This window comes from Panthera pardus, unplaced genomic scaffold (genome assembly GCF_024362965.1).
Source record: "Panthera pardus isolate Hobbes unplaced genomic scaffold, ASM2436296v1 HiC_scaffold_24, whole genome shotgun sequence".
Lineage (NCBI taxonomy): Eukaryota > Metazoa > Chordata > Mammalia > Carnivora > Felidae > Panthera > Panthera pardus.
Window position 1 is genome coordinate 134,873,367 of NW_026526810.1, and position 18,999 is coordinate 134,892,365.

Below are 18,999 nucleotides of genomic sequence, written 5' to 3' on the forward strand. Positions count from 1 at the left end.
AGGCACAGAATACCAAGTCTGGATCAATGATGAGTGTGCGTGGGGCATCTGAATAAAAGTTTTGATTAAACCCAGTCTGTAACTCTGAGGTCCATTGCATCTATGGGAAATGTGCTTATAGAGGAAGTTAGAAATAGTCAAGAACCGTGTTCTTGATTTTTTGTTGTTGTTGTTCACAAATAGGGATTGTATTATTATAAGTTAATCGATGCACGAATGAGTAAAGTATAAGTGAAGAGATGGGTTGTACCTTATTTAATTATGAGAGGAGCTGATGAACCAAGGATTACTGTTAATATAGCTTTTTGGAATTTGGAGTTAAAATAAAATGGTATAAGGCTGCTCCTCCTTTGGGAATGTATAGATAGATATTTGCGGACATCAGTGTTGTTGTTCTGAAGTGGCAGTGAGTTGGTGGCCTATCTCATTTTAAAAAGGGACAAAAAACTCATATGATTACATAGCAATCAGCAATACGTAATATAATACATGTATTCCACTGTAATAGAGCAAATCATGATAAACCCATTAGTGTAAAATTAGTTTTAATAAGCGATAATTTAATACAATCAATAATAAAAAATAAAAGACATTATTAAATAACTGTTGAAACTTAGAAAAGGTCTAAGCATGAACACCAAGAAAGTGAATATAGTAATTGTGTTCATTGATTTTTTATTTAAAAAAAAGTAAATGTGTTTTGTTGATGATTTCTGTGAGTGAAAAGCCAATGGATACATTGAGTATCACTCAGCCTTCTTGGGAAGTATCCTTAGGGCTCACCATTATCGGTGCCATTATTATTAGTGAGTAAAAGAATGATTTTACGTCACCATCTATTATCTAAAAGAACATAAATCATAGGTCAGTGAGGAACATATATAATGTATAAAGGAGCATGACTGACTCTGTTTTACCCTCTTCAAGTCCACGGGCCCCTCCTTCTTTGGGGGAAGGATCATATAAACCCACTCTCTAAAGTACATCTTGCTGTTAACACTTAAATCCAAATGAATGAAAAATAAAAACTCGGTTCCTCAGCGACGCTAGTCACATTGCAAGCCCTGTGTGGCCAGTGGCTACCACACTGAGTACTGCTAATAGAGAATGTTTCCATCACTGTAGCAAGTTCTACCAATGCAGGCAGTGCTGAGATAGAAAGTTGTATGTAGTAGTATTTAGTTTTGGGTGGTTGATGGCTCTACCACTTTGTGTTTTTTGTAGGAAAAAAAAAGAGGATCTAATTAAATTATCCTTAGAGTTATGTAAAAAGTGAGTACATAGATTAATCGAAAAACATAAGAATTAAAGTACAGTACGGCTCATTGGTCAGATCGTTTCACGAAAGAAGAATTTAAATTCAACCCATTTTGCTAACGTTTTCTCACTGAATGACTCTGTGGACTTTTTTACTATTTGGTAGGTTATATAGACAGATATCCATAATAGTTATAGTTCTTTTAGTGTTGGGCAGAAGATTATAAAAGGTCTTCAGTGTATTAAGTCCTACTAAAAATTGAATAAGTCAGTAGGGGCAAAGGATGATCCTGTTGTATTGATGAAAATGTGACACAAACCAATATTTATGATTAATCTACTAATGCAGAACCAATTTCTATTTAAAATCTAAATGTATACTTTTTATTCTTTAAAAAAATCTATCTTATCCTCCTGAACGAATACTCCACATTGGATTCAGCCATTGTCCAATGAAGAAGCTCTTGACTGTTACCTCTGTGGGTAAGGGGCAAATAACAATCAAAGTCTGTGCTTGGTTTGTATGGTTTGTTCATGTGTGGTCACTAAGGTAGTTGAATAGAACAAAAGGCTATATACACGAAAATGAAATCTGAGAACGCCAAGTAAGGACCAATGGTGGGAATGTGTTCTGGGCCAAGGAGTAGAAGTAACCCATTTCAGCACAACTGAGATGCATTTTTTGTTTTTAAAGATGGAAGGCATGTACTTGATTTTTGGAACTGTTTGCTATTCCGTATTGTTTCTAAACACAGTTGATTTAAGCGTTACCATTTTGAGAGAGATCCAGGCTATATTAACTGTTTAGAAGAAGGAAGCTCTCAGAAGGTGGAGCATATTGTGTGTGTTCTAGAAAAACCATTGTGGTTTTTTGTTGTTAATTACACAGCGCTTAAAGTTGGACAAATTAAAACATGGCCCAATCCTGGGGCATTTTTAATGATGGTATTGATACAAAGCAAGGTTCACACTAAGATCTAGGCTAAAAGCTCTGTGGGAAATTGGTCTAGAGACTGATCATAGTACTATCAAGTATCTTGTTCCAGGAGTTGGTAATTCCTGGGAAAATGAAGATAGAAATGAATGAAGAAAAAGAGTGCCAAGTCTGGACCAATGATGAGATTGGAGGGTGTCTGAATCAAAAACTTTGATTAAAGCCATCTGTGACTCTGAGGTCCGTTATTTAAAAGTGGCCTCATATTTTCCTCTATGGAAATGAGCTTAGAGCAGAATTTCTGAATGTTCAAATACCTTGATCATGGGTATACACACTTTATGGGAATAGCTTGAATTCTTGTAAGTAAATTATGAGTGAATACATGAAGAAATATATAAATGAGTAAATATAAAGAAACCTGGGTATAGGCCAATTATGAGAGTAGGTAATGAAACTGGGATTATTACACGTTTCTGAGGCATTGAATTCCAGTGAAATCTATTTGTAAGGGCTGTTGCCCCCTTTTTTGGAAGGAGTGGGTAGACAGATGCATGTAAGATTCAGCATCTTTGTTTGATTTAGGTGGTTGCTTGCTGGTTGGTTGTTTGTATTTAGAAAAGGAAAAATTGCGTACATAAATAATTCATTAAATGTTTAATTGGAAAAAGAATGAGCATAGTTCATATTAGAATGTGCCTTATGAACAGAGTTATTATTAATGTACCTCTGTTCATTGAGTTTTATTAAAAACAAGGAAAACGATCTCACGTTTAAAGTTCTGTGGCTAATGTAGTAGACACGTGGAGACAAAACAATGCTGTTCAAGTTTCCTGTCTAATATTAGTTAATTTCCAGATATTGATGAATTGCTACATTTGAGTAGATTAAATGCTAATCACAGTTTTTAAAAGGGGTCAAAATGTGGCCCAGTAAGAAGCAAAAATAATCCTTACCTGTACTTCTGATCCTCTCTTCCTAACTTGGTTATGGGCGTGTAGACACTTGTACATGAAGAGCATTTCTATTCTGGGTTGTTCATGGATTTACCATTTTGTTTGTGTGTGTGTGTGTATATAGGTGTGTGTGTTAGTATCCTTGAATGTATGATCAACTATTCCACAAGGCATTCCATAAATGAATAAATAGAACAATGAACAATTGAATTAACATGAGTAGGGTGAAAGCATAGATCTTGGTGACAATATGCCATGAGTCACAAATTTAATGTCATCTATTTCTACACAAATTGAGTTCTTCAAAAAAAGGATTGTCTAGGCTCTTGCCTATATGGATAAGGGGTGTGTAGACAGATATGTGCAATAGTTTTTATTTTTATGTGTTGAACTCAACAGTGTTCATTGTATTATTTAAAATTTATAGTTAAATCAGCAAATTAAAAAGGAGTGATGTTCTTGGATCAGTGATGACAGTGAGAAGTGAATCAGCTTCCTGATTAATTTTGTACCACACAACTGTTGTCCTTTAAATCAATCTAAATCTGGACTGTTCATTCTTTCGAATATTGACACTTGACTCCAGAGTGGAGACCATGGCTGATTTAACCAGTCTCTACTGATGAAGATCTTGGCTGTTATCTTTCTGGGTAAGGAACCTAATGACTAAAGTAAAGAAGAGGCAAAAGATCTTGTCAATTGGGGTGAATTTTTCATTAGTGTTCACTGAATTATTTAAATGAAGTCATAGAGAAATCAGTGATATGAATGTGCTATGAAGCGAAGATTATGATTAATCTGATTCAACACAATTGGGGTTAAAAATAAGAAGACATTTTATTCATTTTCAAAGTAGATTCATAATCCATCTTATTTTTGCACTGCATCTGGCTTCAACTTGTATCCAGTACTAAAATCTAAGACTGCACTGTTGAACGTGGTTGTCCCGAGCCACATGTGGCTATTTAAATCTAAAATAATTAAAGTCCAGTGAATTTTAAATTCAGCTCTTCAGTTGCACTAGCCCCATTTCAAGTACTCAGTAGCTACATGTGGCTTATAATGACCATATTAGAGAATGCAACATAGCACATTCGTATTCTGATGCAAAGTGCTATTGGGTAGCTCCTTAGTGAAGGAGTACACAGAAAGATGGCAGATGGTTGGAATAGGACGCAAGGATGTTAACTGATCCATACATACCTCACTGAGGGCCACTACTAAGGATATTTTTAGTTTATGGGAGAAGAGTCTGTAAATAGACCTTGGTCATATCCAAGGATCTTGTTCTTGTTTTTTTTTTTTTTTTTTTAAAGTCATGGACATTGATTTTATTACTGTTGATGAATCAATGTTGATGGATCAATGAATGGATCAATAAACGAAGGTATAAATGAAGAAAAAAATGGATCAATGATGAGTACCCTGGGGTGTCTGAAATCAAGGATTTTGATTAAACCCTATAACTCTGAGGTCCATTACAAGAAGATTCCTCTCTTTGGTCTCTATGGGAAATGAGTTTATTCTAGGAGTTAAAAATACTCAGGAGTTTGCTCTTGGGCTTTTAAGTATTGTATTTTCAGTAAATCAATGCATGAATAAATCAAGAAACAAATAAATGAATAAAGACAAAATGGGTTATTTCTGGTCCAAATATGAGAGTATGTAATGTAATATATATAATATAAAAATCAATGTTAATAAATTTCTGAAGCACTGCGTTCCAGTAAAATAAATGGATTAAAGCTGACCCTTTTGGGTAAAGAGAATTTAGATAAATGGATGTAAGAACCCATGTTGTTTTGCTGGGTTGGCTTGTTGTTTTTTGTTTTACTAAGAGAAGAGCAAAACATTTACTTAAAATTAATTATCAATTAAATAACTACGTAATTGAAAGAGGGCTTACACATGGACTTTTGTTGAGAATGTGTCACATGGCCAGTTACAATTAATCCAACGATCTTCACTATGTTTTTAATTTAAAAAAAAAAACAGGAAAAAAATCATCTGATCTTTTTTCTGTGCCTAAGGAGCATATGGACAGGCATTAATATTGTCTTGTTTCTGTGGATTCACAAATATTAATGATATTATTAAAAATGAATAAAAGAACAAGTAAATATATTCATCAATTATTTGAAAGAAGACAAAACATGGACCATGAGTAGCATGTGTTCTGGAACAAGGAGAGTGATTAATCCAGTTCTACCAAACTGCTCTCCAGATAAAGAAAATAAGACTTATGCTCTTAAGTTTTGGGAATGGTGAATATGCTTAGATTGATTTTCTTTTTGTGGCTTGGTGCAATTTCTTTAAAACAGCACAAGATAAGTGACTCCATATGTGACTATGTTAATACATACCTATAGAAAGGTGGGACAAGCGTGGGCAATTGCTGAGAATGTGCCTGAATCTAGGATTCAGATTAATATAGTTCTTTCCAAGCAAGATTCATTTAGAAGAAAGATATAGCTCTTGCCTAGCTGAGTAGGGGGCGTAGAAACAGATAGGAGTGGTTGTCGTGGTTCTTATTATTTTTAACTGGTGTTGGTTTCCGAGGCATTCATTATATCAGTTAAATTTAATGCTTGAATCAATCAAGCAATAAATATGCAATTCAGAGTTTTAATACATAATGAGCACTAAGGTTTATTTCTAATCATTTATTGTTGACTTGAACTCAATTAAAATATTGGAATCTAGACTGTTCTGTATCTATCGGTCCACCTATCATCTACATAATTGAACCTTTTTATTTTCATATTTGCTTTATACTCTACAGAATGGATGAACGATGAGTCGATTATGGAGTATAGAAACATGTAAGTAACAGTCAAGGTAATTGCTTTTGGTTTGGTGGTTTGTCATGGGTGTTAACTCAGTTATTGAAAGGGAATAAATGGCTACATATACTAATAAAATGAATGAAGGTCATGTGTGGGCCAGTTCAGCACATCTGTGGTCAATTGAGAAGAAAGCAAAACGATTTTATTCATTTTCACAGTTAATTATTCAATTAATGAATGGAAAACGTATTATTCAATTTGAATTTTGAGTCACAGTTGATTTAAAACTCCCTTTATTTACAGAGGCATAGTTTGGTCACAGTGAAATAGTAAAATGGGGTTAATATGATGTATCATATTAATCTATACAGGAAACATTGTGGACAACTAGTGAAAGATATATATCAGGGAGGTCGGGGGGATGTAATTCTATACAGAAATGTTAGAGATATTCAAGGATCTTGTCTCAAGTTTACATGACCTTTGGGCATTTTATTATTACTAGGGAATTGATGAATTAATCATTTAGACATGTACATATGACTGAACATAGTGAAGGCCAATCCTGGACCAATGATGATGATTGGTGGAGTATGAGTCCTGGATGATGGGTACTATGTAACTGGAACTCTGAGGTCCAGCACGATACGAAATCTGGTCTATACCTTCTATTGGAAATGATCCAATGGACAGATGTTAAGAATATTTAAGGTTCTTGTTCTTTGTGTGTTCATGGAGTTTGATTCTATTATTGTGAAGGGATCAACAAAAAGAATCAAACGAGTCTATAAATAAAGCAAGAAAGTGAAGCCTTGTCCAGTTATGAAAATATATGGCAACATCAGCAATAATATTTATATATTGAAAACACTGAATTCCATTAAGAAATAAATGTCCTAAAGGTATTATCTCTTTGGCTAAGGTTAATATATGCACGGTGTAAATAATAGCCCATTTTCTTGTTTGGTCAGGGCCTTGTTCAACGTTGTTCGTTATCTCAAGAAAGAAAGCATCACAGTTTAATACATATCTAAATGACAAGTTAAATGCAAGGAGGCATATAAGGATAATGGATGGAGAGAATATTTCAGTCTTTTTATCATCTGTTTTTGTACTCTCAGAATGGATGTGCCAGGCCAGTTGAAGCATCTCCATGGTCATGAGCTGTTTGTTGCCTAGGAGCATAGAGACCAGTGTGAGTATCGTCAAAGTCTTGGTCTTGGTCTGAGAGGCTTTTAAAGATCCAAGAAGGCCAACCGTGGACTAGTGTAAATACGGCATTGCCACGAGCAGTGTGTTGACGATGGCAAAATTCAGAATGATTAATGAGAGATATCATCAATGTGGTAAATGATCCTGTAGGTAGATATTCCAGATACTTAAGACTATTATTCTTAAGGTTTTGCGATTCAGAGTTATTTACTTAATTATTAATGAAATGAGGAATTAATCAATAAGCAAATGTGGAAACGAGTGGAGAAGAAGAGGGCCAGTTCTGGACCCATGATGACCACTGGTGGCGTATGAATCACGGATGATGAATATTACGTGTCTGAAACTCTGAGGTCCAACCAATAAGAAATATAGTGTGTTCCTTCTGTTGGAAATACTTCCGTGGACAGATGTAAGGAGTACACAGGATTTCGTTCTTTTCCTACATGTACATAGTTTTGATTTCATATTTATAAATGGATCAATGATAGAACCATAAAGAAATATATAAATCAGTAAATATAAAAAGAAGAAGCATTGTTAAACTCCAAAAAAAAATGCGGCGAGGCAAGAAATACTATTAATATGAATTGAAATCACAGAAGTCCATTAAGAATTAATGGACCAACTGGGTTACCTCTGTGCAGGGATCATACAGGCACTGATTAATCACGGTCACTTTTGTTGTTACAGACCAGTCTCATGGGTGAGGTTGTTCATTTTGTTAAGGGGAGAATGTGTAAATATGATGAAAAAATAATAATCAAACGAATGAGTGAATGAAGTGTGAAACAAGGCTGAATGGAGAGACTGTCTCAATTTTTAAAATCATTTCTCCTGCTTTGTACTCCTCAGAATGGATGCAGTTAAGCTGATTCTCTGTGGCTGCCTCCATTGTCAGGAACACAGACACTAATGTGAGTAATGGTTACAGGGGTTTTAGTTTGAATGGTTACTTTTTAAAAAGTGCCTTAATAAGATGTATTTTGTATGAGCAGAGAAAGCCAACTGAGGCCCCATGATATTGGGTATATATATGCTATTATATGAGACATTGTGTTGATAAACCATGTACGACACATTGAAGATAATTAATATAAGAAATATACTGATGTGGTAAGTGACTGTATAGGCGGATGGAAGGACAGTTGATTGTATAGGGCGGATGGAAGGGACATTTAGTTCTTTTTATTTATTTTTTTAATTCAACATTTTTTATTTATTTTTGGGACAGAGAGAGACAGAGCATGAACGGGGGAGGGGCAGAGAGAGAGGGAGACACAGAATCGGAAACAGGCTCCAGGCTCCGAGCCATCAGCCCAGAGCCTGACGCGGGGCTCGAACTCACGGACCGCGAGATCGTGACCTGGCTGAAGTCGGACGCTTAACCGACTGCGCCACCCAGGCGCCCCTATTTTTTTAATTCATAGGTATCTGTTTTATTATCACCAGGGAATTGGTAAATTAGTTAATAAATATTGATGGCGATGAAGAAAAAGAGGCCCAAGCTTGGATCGAATGATGAGGCTGGTGCCGTATGAATCACGCATGATGAATGATACGTGTCTGGAACTCTGAGGTCCAACGCAGAGGGAAATCGAGTCTACTGCCTCTTTTGGAAATGATCCTATAGGCAGATGTTAAGAATATACAAGGATCATGTTCTTGGCCTCTGTGCACACGGATTCTGGTTCTGTTATTATTATGGGCTATATTAAAATTATAACTAGCCAATAAACAAATAGAAATAAATACGAATAAGTAAAACACTGGCGAATTATGAAAATGTGTCATGAAGTAAGAGAATCTATTAATATATGTTGAAAACACTGAGCTGCTTAAGAAGACATGGTTCAAAGGTGTTACTTCTTCGGCTAATGATTATACAGGAAGTACAAGTAACCATCATTGTTCCTGTTCTGGCTCAGTGGAAAATTTGACGTTCGCCTTCTTTTTTTTTTTTTTTTTAATGTTTATTTATTTTTGAGAGACAGAGTGTGAGTGGGGGAGGGGCAGAGAGACAGGGAGACAGAGGATCCGGAGCAGGATCCAGGCTCTGAGCCGTCAGAGCCCACGCGGAGCTTGAACTCACGAGTGTGAGATCGTGACCCGAGCCGAAGTCGGCCGCCCAACTGACTGAGCCACCCAGGCACCCCCGATATTCACTTTCTTAAGAGAAATATTAATACATATTACCACCAAATAATTAATACCTAAATTACTCACTAAATAAGAGGTTAAATGCAAGGATTGCATAGAGAGGTGGAGAGATTGTGTCTCAGTTGTTTTTTTTTTGGTTTGTTTTTCTGTTCTGTCTGCTTTGTACTTCTCAGAGTGGGCACACCAAGGTGATGAAAGCCATCTGCCACGGTTACAGGCTCTATATGTAGGAGATGGAGACCAGCGTGAGTACAAAGTTCTTATCTTATTTTTGCTGATTTGTTTAGCATGTTGACTGTAATATTAAAAATATTTAAATATATAAAAAAGGCCAGCCCCGTGATAAATATGAAATTGACATGAGACATTATATTGATTAACCAGTGTTTGCAACAGGGTAGATGATTGATAAAATATATATTCAAGGAGGTGGTAGTGATTCTATGGACAGATGTTAGGGATACTTGGGGGTCTTATTTTCAAGTGTTTTTGATTCATAGATATTTTATACTTATTGATTTATTGATAATCACTGATAAATGTAGAAGCGAGTGAAGAAAAAGAGGGCCAGTTCTGGACCAATGATGACCACTGGTGGCGTAGGAGTCATGGATGATGAATACTACGTGTCGGGAACTCTGAGGTCCAAAAAAATAAGAAATCTAGTCTCTTTTCTCTGTTGCAAGGGACCATATTGACAGGTGTTAGTAACAGACAAGGATCATGTTCTTGTTCTTTGTATTCGTGGATTTTTAATTCTTTTAGTATAGAGAAGTGAAAGAATCAATAATCAAATACAAATAAACATGAATAAGGAAAGGGTTGTAAAATATGTAAGTTAAGAAATACCTATGTGGTTGAGTAAATGAAACGTGGAATGCAAAGCCAAAGAAAATAAGGTCTAAGGTTTTTTTGTTTGTTTGTTTGTTTGTTTTTTATATCACCTTCTGTGTTTTGCACTTCTCAGAGTGGATGCCCTGGAGCTAATTTAAGGATTCTTCCATGGTCGCAAGGCGTCTGCTTGTCTCTGTGTGTTTGGTGTATAGAAATGTGAGTTTTTATGGGTATATACTTTGTATTTGAAAGTTATGAAATATAATGAAATAAAGCCACCCATGGTCCATTGATAAATATGGAATTGATATTGCATTGCATTATATTGATTAATCCCCATATGAAACTTTGAGGGTGATTAATCAAGAACATATATTGATATAGTAAATGATTGTATGGACAGATGTAGGACTATTCAAGGCCTGTAGTCTAGGGTTTTTTTTTTTTCTTTTTTTTACGTATAGGTATTTATTTTATTATTTATTATTTGATGAATTAATTAATAAACAAAGGTAGATAAAATTGGAAAAAAAGGCCAAGGGTGGACCAATGATGATGGCTGGTGGCGTATGACTCACAGTTGATGATTACGTGTCTGGAACTCTGAGGTCCAGCGTAAAACGAAATCTAGTTGATTATCTCTGTTGGAAATGATCCTATAGACAATTTTAGGATTTCACAAAGATCTCGTTTGGGGGTCCTTATGTTCATGAATTTTGATTCTATTGTAGTAAGTGAATCAACAAAAAGATCAATATACAAATATATATAAAAGCAGATGAAGGGGTGAAGCATTGTACAGTTATGAAAAATGTCGTAAGGCAAGAATCAGAGAGAAATAGTTCAAGGTGTTACCTCTAGATAACAATGTTATAGATAATATAAACAATGGCCAATATTCTTGTTCTGGGTTAATGGAAAGCTCAGTGTTTTTCTCGATAAAAAGTAAAATGCATATTACCCCAAATTAATATACAGCTTAATTACTGGGTAATGAACTGTAGACACAAGGATCAATAGAGAAAATGTATCAATCATGTTATTATCTACTCTGCTTTCTACTTTTTAGAATGGACACAGCCAAGGTGGTTTAAATAGTATGGCTGTAGGAACATGGAAACCAACGTGAGTAATAGTCAATGTTTTCATCTCACTTTGGGTGGTTTCTTTAGGGGATTCTCTGTAATATTTAAAAACAAGTATTCAATATAAGAGAAAAGACCAGTCATGACCCAGTCATGAAATTGGAAGTTTATGAAACATGATGTTGATTAATCTACTTGTACAACAATGAGGATGATTAATGGGAGGCATTTTAACGAGGCAATGATTCTACAGAAAAATGATAGGGATACCGAAGGCCCTTGTCCTTGGGCTTTTGTGATTCATAGTTAGTTACTTAATTACCTTAGTGAACTGATGAGTTAATTTTTAAAAAATGTATATGCGAATAAAGAAGAAGGGATCCAAGCGTGGACCAATGATGACAGCTGGTGGCGTATGAGTCATATACGATGACTGCTACGTGTCTGGAAGTCTGAGGTCCAACACGATTGATGTTAGGAATATACAAGGTTATTGCTCTAGTAATCACGGATCCGTGAATTTCTGTATTATTAATATAAATGAATGGATCAATGATAGAACCAATAAATAAATCTATAACTAAATAAAACCATGGAAGAAGTCTTATCAACCATGGATATATATGTAGTGAGGCAGGAACTACTATTAATGTAAACTGAAGAAACGGATAGAGGTTAAGAGATAAACGGATCAAGGGTGTTACCCCTTTTTCTAAGGATCATAACATTACATTTATATTTATGTTTGTTATATGTGTATAAATTAGGAAAAGTAAGAAATACCTTTATGAATGAGTAAATGAAATGAGGAAATCAGGACCGTTTAGAGAAGTCCTCAATTTCCTTTATCATCTTCTTTGCTCTGTACTCCTCAGAATAGGTACATGCGTGAAGTTGGGTTGAAGCATCTTTCATGGTCACGAGCTCTGTGGGTGCCTTGTCTAATGAGCATAGAGGCCAACGTGAGTAAGAGTTAAAGTTCATGTCTTTGAGAATTTATTTTCAGGTACTCACTGTATTATTAAAAGTGTGAGATATAATAAGAAATGCCAGCCATCATGCATGATAAATATGGGGTTTATCTGCTGCGTGATAAGTATTAGTCCGCATATGGAACTTTGATGATCATTCACCAAATAGATATATCAATGTGGCAGATGACCCTACAGGCAGCTATAGAATATTCATTGCTCTTATCCTTGGGTGTTTGTGAATCATGGCGTTTTAAGAGTTAATATTAGTGAATTCATGAATTGGTCAGTTACCTTATGCAGATGAGAATGAGGAGGAAGGAGGCCCAGATCTGGACCAATGATGATAGTTGGTGGCGTATGAGTCATGGATGATGAATATTATGTGTCTGAAACTCTGAGGTCCAATAAAAAGAAAGATCATCTCTTGCCTCTTTTTGCCATGATATCATAGACAAATATTAGGAAAAGAAAAGAATAATTTCCTTGTTTTGTGTTTATGAGTTTTGATTTTGCTGTACAAAATAGCCCAAAGAGGTAATCAGTATACAAGTATAAATAAGTTGAAATGAAGAGAGTGAAGCAAGTTTGCTCTTAATATACATGGTGAGGCGATAAAAGCCATTAACATATACAGAAAACACTGCAGTTCATTGAGAAAACGTAAGTGGTTCACATGTCTTACTCTTTGGCTAAGAATGATACAGAGACCACGAAGAACAGCCAAAGTTCCTATTCTGTGTTAGTGTTAGACTTGATATTGTTCATTTTTTAAGAGAAAAAGAACAAATACGATCCCAATTCACTGTATTCCTAAAGGACTCACTGAATGTAGATAGGATGTGTGGGTCGATAGAGAGTATCTCAGTCTCGTTGTTTTCTGTTCTGCTTTGTATTATTCCTCAGCATGGATGCACTTGAACTCACTTGGGTGTTTGGCCGTGATCGGATGCTCCATGGATGCCCCTTGCGTGTAAGAGGATGGAGACCAATGTGAGTGACAGTCAGATTCTCCTCCTAGTTTAGGTGGTTTGTACAGGATATTCAGTATCATATTAAAAATTTGAGGAAGTCCAAACACAGCTCAATGGCAAATATGGCATTGTCATGAAACATGTTAACTAATCAATATTGTCCACAATGAGGATCATTAGTGAAATAACTGTAAAGATTCAATAGGCAGATGCTAGGGATACTTAAGGATCTTGTCCTTGAGTTTTGTGATTCCCAGATACTCGTTTTATTATTACTAATGGCTTAATAAATTGACATCAAGCAAATGCAAACGAGAATGAAGAAAAGGAGACCTGAGTGTGGACCCATGATGACAGCTGGTGGCGTATGAGTCACATACGATGACTGCTACGTGTCTGGAAGTCTGAGGTCCATCCAACACAAAAATATCTAGTCAGTTTCCTCTGCTCAAAGTGTTCCTATAGACAGATGTCAGGGACATACAACAACTTTGTTCTTATTCATGAGTTTCTAGAAATATTACAAAATATAAATTTTATAATAAATAAACATTTTATACAAATGTATATATGAATGAATAAAGATGAAGAAGGTTAAGTATTGTTCATTATTAAAACAAGTTGTGGGAGAAATAGTAGTTTTTCTTCAAATATTTATTTATTTATTATTATTTATGTTTGTTTATTTTGAGAGAGGGGGAGAGAGAGAGAGAAAGAGAGAGAGAGGAAGAGAGGGAGAGAGAAAGAGCACGCATGAGTGAGCAGGGGAGGGACAGAGAGAGAATCCCAGGCAGGTGGGGCCTGATGCAGGGCTTGAACTCATGAATCATGAGATCATGACCTTAGCCGAATTCAAAAGTCAGATGCCCAACCGACTGAGCCACCCAGGTGGCCCTCAAATTTTTATTTAAATTCTAGCTAGTTAACATACAGTGTAATATGTTTCAGGAGTAGAATTTAGTGATAGAAATAATACTACTGTAAGTTAGAATGGATAATAAATGGATTCAGTGTATTTAATTAATTAATTAATTAATTAATTTATTTAGAGAAAGAGAGAGAAAGCACGAGTTGGGGCAGGGCAGAGAGAGAGGGAGAGAGCGAATCCCAAGCAGGCTCCACCATTGTCAGTGCAGAGCCCGACTCTGGGGCTCGATCTCAGGAATCGTGAGTTCATGACCTGAGCTGAAATCGAGAATCGGATGCTTCACCGACTGAGCCACGCGGGCGCCCCTATTTTATATTTCTGACTAAGGATGACATAGACAGTGATCAGTGATAGTTAATTATGGAGTCATGGGAATAAAAGGAATATAGTCGATGATACCGTAGTAGTTTTGTGTGGTAGCTACACTTGGGGTGAGCACAGCGTGAGGTAGAAAGAAATTGGATCACGTGTTCTGCCCCTGAAACGAATGTAAAGTTGCGTGTCAACTATACTCAAATAAAAAACAATTTCAATGCCGTGATGCAGATATACCTTGAAAACATTACGCTAAGTGATAGAAGGCAGACAGAGAGGGTCACGTCGTGCACGACTCCACTTATATGAAATATCCCAAACACATGAATCCACAGGGAGAGAATAAGGATTGGTGGTTGCCAGGGGCTGGGACCCAGGGGAGTAGGGAGAGACTGCTTAACGCATATGGTATTTTATTTTGGAGTCATGAAAGTATTTTGAAACTAGGTAGAGGTGGTTGGTGGTTGCACGATATTGTGAAAATACTAAGTGCTGCTGTTTTGTTAACTTTATTTTTTATTATTATTATCATTTTAAAAGATTATTTATTTTGAGAGAAAAAGAGAGCGTGAGCAAGGGAAGGGCAGAGAGAGGGAGAGAATCCCGAGTAGGTTCCATGCCGATGGCATGGGGCTCAATCTCATGAACTGTGAGATCTTGACCTGAGCCAAAATCAAGAGTCAGATGCTTAACCACTGAGCCACCCAGGTGCCTCATGGTTTGGTAACTTTCAATAGCTAATTTTACCTAAATTAAGAAGCGAGACCTTTATAAGAAAAGTCGATTATTAAACTGAGAAACTTAGACATTTGATGTTTATTTTATAGAAGGAAAAAGAGGGGCGCCTGGGTGGCTCAGTCGGTTGAGCGGCCGACTTCGGCTCAGGTCATAATCTTGCGGTCCGTGAGTTCAAGCCCCGCGTCAGGCTCTGTGCCGACAGCTCAGAGGCTGGAGCCTGTTTCAGATTCTGTGTCTCCCTCTCTCTGACCCTCCCCCGTTCATGCTCTGTCTCTCTCTGTCTCAAAAATAAATAAACGTTAAAAAAAAAAAAAAAAAAAAAAGAAGGGGAAAGAAATGTTACCATACGTTGATAAATAACTAAATGACTACCTATATGAATGGTGGAAGTATGGATCAATGGAAAGAATGTCTTAATCTTGTTATCGCCTTTTCTACTTGGTACTATTCAGAATGGAACCCCAGGCTGATTTTAGCTTCTGCTCTGATCAAGATTGACATGTTACTTCAGTGTTGGAGAGAGACCAAGGTGCGTACCGGTCAAAGAAGTCATCTTAGATTGGGCCATTTGTTAAAAGGTATACATTGAATTATTAAAAGGTATGGAACATAATTAGAAGAAGTTAACTATGTCCCAGTGAGAAATATGATACAAAACATGATATTGATTCATCAGTGAAGTGCAACATAGAGGCCCATTAATGAAATTAATGAAATAGAATCAGTCTATGTGGGAAATGACCCTACAGAGAGATTTTATTTTATTTTTAAAAATTTTTAATGTTTTACTTATTTTTGAGAAAGAGAGAGAGAGAGAGAGCGAGCACGTGTGCAAGGGAGGGAGGGCAGAGAGAGGAAGACACAGAATCCGAAGCCAGCTCCAGGCTCTGAGCTGTCAGCACAGAGCCCGATGCGGGGCTCAAACTCACAAACTGTGAGATCGTGACTTGAGCCAAAGTCAGATGCTTAACCGACGGAGCCACCCAGGCGCCCCGGTGCTATGGAGAGATTTTAGACATTGGGAAGGATCTTCTTGGATTTGGGGAATCACGTGTTTATTTTATTATTATTAACGGCTTAATGATTTATTTGATAGCATTGCAGACGTGAATGAAGAAAAAGACATCCAAACCAGAGCCACTGATGGCAACTGGTGGCACGTGCATATGGATGGTAAATAATATGTGCCTGGAGTACTAAGGTCCAACACAAGACATAATTAGTCAGATCCCCCTTTTGGACGTGCTCCTGTAGACACGTACTAGAAATATACAAAGATCATGTTCTTTTCTGGTTTTTATCAATTTAGATTTATTATTATAAGTGGATCAATAATAGAACCACTAGTGAAATATAAACAAATAGATAAAGAAAAAGAGAGTGAAGCATTGTCCAGCTGTAAATGTATGTGGTAAGGCAAGAATTGTTACTACAGATTGAAAACACTGATGCCCCTTAAGGAATAAACGTATCAACAGTGTCACCTCTTTGACCAAGGGTCATAAAAACTCGTACGTAAGAGTTTCAGTTTTTAGGTCAGTCTCGAATCTGAGGTTGTTCCTTTGGTTAACAGAAAGAAAATTAATAAATATCTAAATGATAGGATGAATGAAATGTGGAAAAGAAGAATCGTTTCAGATCAGGTCTCATATTTCACATACTCTGTTTTGTATTCCCCAGGATGGACATACGCAAGCTGGTCGAAGAATTCTTCCATGGTCACAGTCCCTGTGGTTGCACCTGTGTTCCAGGTGTGCATAGCCCAACGTGAGTAGTCGAGTTCATGTTTTCATGTGACAGGCTTTAAAAATGGGGGTATTTACTGTATTGTTGATAGAATGAATAGAATTCAAAAGGCTAGCCATGGCCGATGATGAATATGGAAGTATTACCAAGTATTATGTTTATGAACCCATTTATGATAGACTAAGACTAATGAATGAGAGAGAGAGATATCAATATGATAGATGAATCTATGGGCAGATATGGAATATTCAAGGTCCCTTATTCATTTTTGTGGTGAATCTTAGGGTTTTAAAAATTAATATTAGTGAATTCAGCCATTAATGAAATAACATCCAGAAAATGAAGAGGAAGAGACTGAGATATGGACCAGTGATGACGGCTGGTGGCGTAGGAGTCATGGACGATGAATACTACGTGTCTGGAACTCTGAGGTCCAACAGGAAAGGAAATACAGTCTCTTACCTCCGCTTGAAATTCTTCTATGGACTGATGTTAGGAATATAAAGGGACTGTTTTCTTAGACTGTTTTCTTGAATTTTGATTGTTTCACTATCAATGGATCAATTCAAGAATCAAGGTACAAATATTAATAAGCCAAAATGAGGAGCGTGGAACATATGCACTCAGTATACGTGGTGAGGCAATAGAAACTATTCAAATGTATTGAATATACTGAATCCCATTAAGGAGAATGAATGGTTCACGTGGCTCACCTCTTTAGTGAACAGTGATAGAGAAGTTCTCATTCTGGGTCTATAGCAAGTAGGAGGTTACTCACTTTTTTAATAAAAAAATAATAAACATTATTCTAAATTAGTGTATTTCCAAACGATTGACTCGATGTAAAGTGGAATGTGCAGAACGGTGGACATCATGTTTCAGTCTTGTTTATACCTACTTTGCTTTGTGCTTCTCAGAAAGAAAACACCTGCGCCGATTTAAGCGTCCATCATGTTTTAGGCACTCCAGGGTAGCCTCTTGTGTGGGAGCCTGAAGTCCAACGTGCGTAATCATCAAATTTCTTGTCTTGGTTTGGAGGGTTTGTTCAGGGTGTCACTGGAATTGTTTACAAAGTCTTTAATGTAAGAGAAAAGGCCAACTATGGCCCAGTGACAAAGTCGAAGCTGTATGAGCCATTATGTTGATCAACCCACCATTACCGCAATGAGGGTGGTTAATGAAGAAGAAGTGTATTTAATTAGGCACTGATTCTCAAGAAAAATGATAGAACTACTGAAGGCTTTTGTCCTCGCTCTTTGAGATTCATAGCTACTTATTTAGTTACTATGAATAGATTGGTGAAGTAACATAGGAACAAATGGAGGTGAAAAGGACAAAGTGGACCAGTCCCGGACCGATGATGACAGCTGGTGGCGTAGGAGTCCTACACGATGAATGCTACGTGTCTGGAAGTCTGAGGTCCAACACAAAGGGAAATCTAGCCTATTTCCTCTTTTTTCAGATGATCCTACGGTTCGATGTTAGGAATATGCAAAGAAATGGTTCTTGTCATTTTGGATTCATGGGTTTCTACATTATTAACCTAAATGGATCAGTGACAGAACCAATAAAAAAAATCTGTAAATAAATAGAGGACAAAGACTTACCCCCTGTGAATATATTTGGTGAGGCAAGGAATTCTGTTAATACAAAGCAAGGAACCTGATGCAGGCCGAGAAATAAACGGACCAAAGGTGTTAGCTCTTAGATGTTAGCATGTAGATGCTGATACTGAGAAGCAATGTTCAAGTTTGTAAGCCTGGGTCATTCTCAGGTTGCGGGTGTTAATTTTGTGATGTATTTGCTTATAATTTCATATGTATACACGTCGTTAAAAAATAATACCCAGGCAGCTGGAAAGATGAAATGAGGAAAATAAGACTAGTAGAGAAGTTTCAGTTTTTAATTGTCTGCTCTGGGTTACACTCCTCAGAATCAACACATTCCAGCTGATTCAGATTTTCTACGGTCAAAAGGTCTGTGATTTCCTGTGTGTTTGGGCCATGGGGATGAATGTGAGTAAAGGTTACAGTTCTTGTATTTGTTTAAGCAGTTTTTAATTTCTATTTATTTATTAAAATTTTTTTTTTAAATATTTACTAT

General features: G+C 36.5%; 1 long non-coding RNA gene and 13 other non-coding genes across 28 annotated transcripts in view; all 14 read left to right on the plus strand.

Annotated features, from left to right (window-relative positions):
- Positions 1-18,999, plus strand: part of LOC109274563 (uncharacterized) — a 61,815-nt gene that overhangs the window by 40,833 nt on the left and 1,983 nt on the right. For 6 of the 15 annotated variants that reach the window (XR_008417326.1, XR_008417322.1, XR_008417336.1 and 3 more), the window contains 9 exons: positions 5,930-5,969; positions 7,055-7,128; positions 8,001-8,062; positions 9,479-9,550; positions 10,273-10,355; positions 11,209-11,264; positions 12,100-12,186; positions 13,102-13,188; positions 15,603-18,911. This is a non-coding gene — a long non-coding RNA (uncharacterized LOC109274563). Of the gene's footprint in view, positions 1-5,929; positions 5,970-7,054; positions 7,129-8,000; positions 8,063-9,478; positions 9,551-10,272; positions 10,356-11,208; positions 11,265-12,099; positions 12,191-13,101; positions 13,189-15,602; positions 18,912-18,999 lie in introns of all 15 variants that reach the window. The other 9 variants (XR_008417330.1, XR_008417332.1, XR_008417333.1 and 6 more) reach the window with 9 other exon arrangements.
- On the plus strand, positions 20-95 carry LOC128773321 (small nucleolar RNA SNORD113/SNORD114 family). Its single transcript, XR_008417591.1, has one exon. It is a non-coding gene; the product is annotated as a small nucleolar RNA SNORD113/SNORD114 family (small nucleolar RNA).
- Positions 2,364-2,437, plus strand: LOC128773311 (small nucleolar RNA SNORD113/SNORD114 family). Its single transcript, XR_008417582.1, has one exon. It is a non-coding gene; the product is annotated as a small nucleolar RNA SNORD113/SNORD114 family (small nucleolar RNA).
- LOC128773315 (small nucleolar RNA SNORD113/SNORD114 family) lies at positions 4,554-4,626 on the plus strand. Its single transcript, XR_008417586.1, has one exon. It is a non-coding gene; the product is annotated as a small nucleolar RNA SNORD113/SNORD114 family (small nucleolar RNA).
- LOC128773294 (small nucleolar RNA SNORD113/SNORD114 family) lies at positions 6,500-6,574 on the plus strand. Its single transcript, XR_008417569.1, has one exon. It is a non-coding gene; the product is annotated as a small nucleolar RNA SNORD113/SNORD114 family (small nucleolar RNA).
- LOC128773281 (small nucleolar RNA SNORD113/SNORD114 family) lies at positions 7,430-7,504 on the plus strand. The gene has a single exon (XR_008417557.1). It is a non-coding gene; the product is annotated as a small nucleolar RNA SNORD113/SNORD114 family (small nucleolar RNA).
- On the plus strand, positions 8,656-8,730 carry LOC128773303 (small nucleolar RNA SNORD113/SNORD114 family). Its single transcript, XR_008417576.1, has one exon. It is a non-coding gene; the product is annotated as a small nucleolar RNA SNORD113/SNORD114 family (small nucleolar RNA).
- Positions 9,880-9,954, plus strand: LOC128773278 (small nucleolar RNA SNORD113/SNORD114 family). The gene has a single exon (XR_008417554.1). It is a non-coding gene; the product is annotated as a small nucleolar RNA SNORD113/SNORD114 family (small nucleolar RNA).
- On the plus strand, positions 10,682-10,753 carry LOC128773295 (small nucleolar RNA SNORD113/SNORD114 family). Its single transcript, XR_008417570.1, has one exon. It is a non-coding gene; the product is annotated as a small nucleolar RNA SNORD113/SNORD114 family (small nucleolar RNA).
- On the plus strand, positions 11,613-11,687 carry LOC128773274 (small nucleolar RNA SNORD113/SNORD114 family). Its single transcript, XR_008417550.1, has one exon. It is a non-coding gene; the product is annotated as a small nucleolar RNA SNORD113/SNORD114 family (small nucleolar RNA).
- LOC128773275 (small nucleolar RNA SNORD113/SNORD114 family) lies at positions 12,529-12,603 on the plus strand. Its single transcript, XR_008417551.1, has one exon. It is a non-coding gene; the product is annotated as a small nucleolar RNA SNORD113/SNORD114 family (small nucleolar RNA).
- Positions 13,510-13,584, plus strand: LOC128773289 (small nucleolar RNA SNORD113/SNORD114 family). The gene has a single exon (XR_008417564.1). It is a non-coding gene; the product is annotated as a small nucleolar RNA SNORD113/SNORD114 family (small nucleolar RNA).
- On the plus strand, positions 17,259-17,333 carry LOC128773283 (small nucleolar RNA SNORD113/SNORD114 family). The gene has a single exon (XR_008417559.1). It is a non-coding gene; the product is annotated as a small nucleolar RNA SNORD113/SNORD114 family (small nucleolar RNA).
- On the plus strand, positions 18,247-18,321 carry LOC128773291 (small nucleolar RNA SNORD113/SNORD114 family). Its single transcript, XR_008417566.1, has one exon. It is a non-coding gene; the product is annotated as a small nucleolar RNA SNORD113/SNORD114 family (small nucleolar RNA).